General features: G+C 54.0%; 1 long non-coding RNA gene across 1 annotated transcript; it reads right to left on the bottom strand.

Moving 5' to 3' along the window:
• Positions 1 to 6: 6 nt before the first annotated feature.
• Positions 7 to 4022, bottom strand: LOC102042841. Its single transcript, XR_265288.2, has 4 exons — positions 3870 to 4022; positions 3140 to 3227; positions 519 to 592; positions 7 to 62 (listed from the first exon to the last, which is right to left on the bottom strand). It is a non-coding gene; the product is annotated as an uncharacterized LOC102042841 (long non-coding RNA).
• Between the last annotated feature and the right edge of the window lie 600 nt (positions 4023 to 4622).

Below are 4622 nucleotides of genomic sequence, written 5' to 3'. Positions count from 1 at the left end.
AAAAAATTTGCTGCCTAGTCATCTTCATCGGTTTTCTGCTTCTTGGGATCGACGTCGTCATCCTAGGGGGAAAGCAAAGCAGTCAGGAGAGGGGATGGGGACTGGGGCTGCTGGGGGGCAGGCAAGAGTCACCCCCAAGGCAGGGAGTGAGGCTGGGGAGTTTGGGGTTCCTCTCCTGCCTCAGTGACAAGGTCTGAGCACCACAGGTGTTTCGCTCCCTCAGGCAAAATCCTCTCTTCTCAGGGAGCCCCTGAGTGCCCCCACCCAGGCCTGCCATGAGCATTCCAGGTCTCCCCAGCCCAGGGCCAGGGCTCTGCTGGGCGGGAGCAGACACCCCCCTAACCAGGCCAGTGTATAAACAGAACTGGGCTGTGTCCCTGGAGAGACATGGGCAGCACACATGCAAAGCATTCCAGCCCCAGAGTTAAACCCAGCCCCTCTAGCCCCACTGACACTCTCCCCCCTCCCAAGCCCCCTGGGGACATGTGTGGCTCTGAGGGGCTGCCTACTCTTCCCACCTCATCATCCTCAGCTGCCCGTTTGCCTGTGGCTCCCTCAGCTTCGTCGTCGTCATCACCATCCTCTTCCTCACCTGCATGGAGTACAAAGGGAGGAAATGTGAGACCCTCTGGGAGAGTTCCAGTACCACACACCTCCCCTCTGGCTTTAATCCCGGCACATCCCCACGCTGTGATGCTATGTCCCCATCTACCCAGGTGGCAGACTCTGCTCAGGACAACAGGTGACAGAGGACACTGTGGCTCTCTGGGCATCCCCCAAATGACCTGACACACCAAAGGGAAAATAAGGATTGGCAGCCTCAAGTTTGATTCACACTGCATTTGTAACACAGACAGTGAGATGGCAAAACCACCACCTACCACAAGTGCTGAAATCGTGGCAAAAAATGGGGGAAAAAAAAGAGAGAGGAAAATACTCTTTCTAGTGGCTGCTCTGCCTAACCACTCCAGATTACTTCTGCTTCCCTTCGCAGCTATTAGCCCATCTTTAATGAGTTAAGAGAGCCAGAACGCATTAGTTCTGAGTCAGAACACTTTCTAATTATCAGAACAGCAAACAAATGCTTCCAACTTATCTTACAGCCAGCCAGGAGGATGAGCAGCGAGCTCTGGGCTTTGACCCACTTTGAGCTCAAATAGGCCAGTGGATCAGAACAACTGAGTCAATCACTTTTGGCCAGTTTTGGGGGCTCAGGGGCAAGCCCAGAGGCAGAACAGCTTCTCAGCTGCTGAGACAAGTCTCTTGTGTAACAGGAGACCCTACTATAACTTAGAGAGTTAAGGCCAGTAAGCTGGCTTTAAACCACTGCCATGAGCCACACGTATGGACAGCCTGGACAGCCGGGGGGATTAAGGTCAGCCCATCCTCCCTTCTCCTCTCCTGACGTGTGCCCAGCTGCGGTGTGGCCCATGCAGCAGGAAGGGCCAAGATTAGCTCCCAGCGATGGATCAACACCCCGGCAGCCATCACATGCACTGGGCTGGCCGGCAGGTCAGGTGACAGTGCCAAGCTGATTGGGAGCATTTTTAGTTCTTTGAGCTGCTTTAAGCAAAGCAAATAATGAGATGGGATGGAGAGATGTGAGAGGAAAATATACCCTCAAGCTCTCCTCTGCTGTCAAACCCCGGGAGTTTGGCTGCAAGTCTTGGCTAAAAAAGCTGATGCAAGCTGGACTTGCTGCCTTTAAATCTCTCTCCTGCAGTGCTCAGGTGCAGCTCTCAGGCAGGGATCGCCCGAGGGCAGCAAGCATGGACAGAGCCCATGCCAGCAGTCAGAGCCTGTGCCGGATCCCCGCGAGGCATCGGCATCTCCAGGCACCGCGTGCCAAATCGTGCCTGTGCTCGGTGAGCTGGGAAGAGCAGGGCTGGCACTGCGGGACCAAAGCTCCCCGGGTTTGTCACAGCAGTATCCAAGCAACACTTCCACCCCACACATGCGCCTGCAGCACAGCATCCTCCTCCCTGCTCCTGCCCGCGAGGAGCAGGGAGAGCCAAGTATGCCCCATCTCATCCACCCTAAAGTAAGGCTGGGGGTAAATGGGCTCAGGACAGCACACAGCAGTGCTGCATCTGTCCTCAGGGGTTAAAACCACAAGTTAAAGAGGATCACAATTCCCAGTTGTTCCTAGTGAACCAATTCCTACGGAAGGGCACAGCAGGCTGCTCAGAGAGTGCTACCCCAAAGGAGGTGGTTTTCCCGGCTCACACTTTCAGAATAAGCACTGGTTTAATGGTCATTAAATTTTCAGCCCTGTCCCTATCTCCCAAAACTAGCCAGCAGGTTAGTAGGTCAGCACGTAAACCAAAAATTCACAGGGGATTAACCTAGTAACAGATAATCAGGGGCCCTGAGTTCATCTCAGCATAACAAGAAAGGTTTTCTCCCAGCCTTAACAAGCAATAAAAATAAACAATGTTATTCATCCAAGCAGATCTTGGGGGAAAAATAATAGCAGGGAGGGTGAAAAATGATTCGGCAAGCCACTGCTGCCAAAACCCATTTCTAGGCTGGGTCAGGTCAGGAAGCAGCAGAGGGCAGGGAGACACAGGACACTGCAGCCATAGAAAATTCAAAGCAAGGCTATCTACTCCAGCTGGAGGACCAGGTAAGAGCCACAGGTTCCTCTGCTCGTTTTTACTCGGCATCCAGCCTGGGAAAGAGGGCTGCATAGGCCTCTCGGCACGCTGCTCCATGAACAAGCAGGGTGACACACCCTCTGTGCCTGGGCCAAGGCATGGCCACCCAGGGCTGTCCCTGTCCCAGTGGCCAGCACTGGTGTGTGCAGCAGTGGCTGTGCTCACAGGAGTCAAGGGCAGATTTTACTACTCGCACGGAAGGCTAATGCGCTTATTCAGCGCCGCGGTAAGGTGCTGTCTGGCCAGAGGGAGGGAGGAAGGAATCTGCCCTCAACCTGCTGGAAGGGATTCAAGGCTGACTTCACTCCCAGCAGCGGTGGCTCAGGCAAGCAAGGAAGGAGCGAGCCTGGCTGGCGGGAGCTCTCTGCCCACAGCCGCGAGGGGGAGATGCTGCTCTCTCTGCTCGCCTCCGCTTCCCGGGAGCCTGCTGTCCAGAGCAGGTCACTGCCGTGGGATGGGGGAACAAACAAAGTTACCATCACCCTCTTCCTCCTCGTCCTCTTCTTCACCGCCTTCCTCCTCCTCTTCGTCTACTTCGTTGTCAGCCTCCTGCTCTCCGTTTTCCTCGTTCTCCTTGGCAAGACAAAACATCACTTAAAAAAAATGCACCAGGAAAGGGAGAAGGTGGAAGAGACACAGAGCACCAGCCCAGCAGAGCCCTGGGTGCACATCCTGCCTTCTGCCTGCCTCCACACAACCCAGACAGCCCAGGCACAAAGGATCAAGCCCACAGTAACTTGGGGCTGCAGCTTTGAGACAAAGCCTGTAATGGCTCTCATGACACACTGAAATGTGGCACAGTGATTTCCCTCCAGCACCTCAAAAGAGGAAACCAACCAGTTTACTTGTACATGATGTATTTCCTAGCTGAACTGGTTGTAACATTGTAAATCCTAGTGGGGTTTAAAATTTTTTTTCTCTTCATCCTTGCCTAGGGAAGGGTTGGTACTGGACAGCCTCACACAGCTGTCAGGGAGGGAATCCAAGCCCAGCCCTTCTCTTCTGCACACACATGAACAGCCCACAGGCTGGGAGTGTCCGCGTAACGAGGAGCACCAAAGGCTGAAGGGCTTTGCAGGGCTCAGGGCTGCCGTTTACAGGGATCCCCTCTCAACAGTACTAGGGACAAACTTGCAGCAAAAGCAAGAAGAGAAGAAGAAAAAGGCACTGGTGTACAGACTGCCTCTCCCAGCAGATTGCAGCCATACTCACAGCATTGCCGTTGGCTGGTGCATCTCTGCCATTTTCTGTTTCTTCAACAACTTCCTTCTTCTCTTTTAGATCCTGGAAGGAGCAGAAAAGCAGAGAAGTCACCCCGATTCCAGGTGTCTGGGTCAGAGAAGCTGCAGATCAGGTGTGAAAAACACAGTCTGAGAGCGAGAGCAGGCGCCGGTTTCTCTTCATACAGATTTGTTCTGTGATTTGGTCGCCACGTTCTGGCTCCTCCTTGGGAACGGGAAAACATGGGGGCGAATCTCAATCCAAGTCAGCCTTGCCAGAGCAGCCCTCTAAAAAAGAGACTGCTCTGTTTCACCTCTGAGCTCCCAAACAGACAGAGCTGGCTGCCTGCATATATGCTCAACAGCAGCAGAGCTGGCTGATTGCCCATCTTAGCACAGTCCAGCAAGCTCCTGCAATGCCATGGAGAGCCGGCAGCCCCGTCCACAGGATGGGCACCCACGGCTGCTCAGAGCCTTCACAGCAGGAACAGATCCCAGGCACTCATTAGCAGAGGCTGTGGTCTCTGCCCTGCCTAGTGAAAATCATACGGCAAATATAACACGCCTGGTCTTTCTCACAGCAGCAGAGAGGAGGCTCCAGCATCCAGCTCACAGCCTAAAGTGTAACAGGATGGGGTGGGGGAAGTAGTCTATTTTTACACTGCTCCAAGAGCCGTGCCTGGCTAGTTTGGTTCAAGCCTCCACTGCGAGCAGAGCGGGAGCTTGTGTGTTTTTGCTATTGATC

The sequence above is a fragment of the Geospiza fortis genome, unplaced genomic scaffold (genome assembly GCF_000277835.1).
Source record: "Geospiza fortis unplaced genomic scaffold, GeoFor_1.0 scaffold172, whole genome shotgun sequence".
Classification (NCBI taxonomy): Eukaryota; Metazoa; Chordata; class Aves; order Passeriformes; family Thraupidae; genus Geospiza; species Geospiza fortis.
The sequence above is the reverse complement of the archived record's forward strand: the minus strand, read 5'-3'. Positions and strand labels throughout refer to the sequence as shown.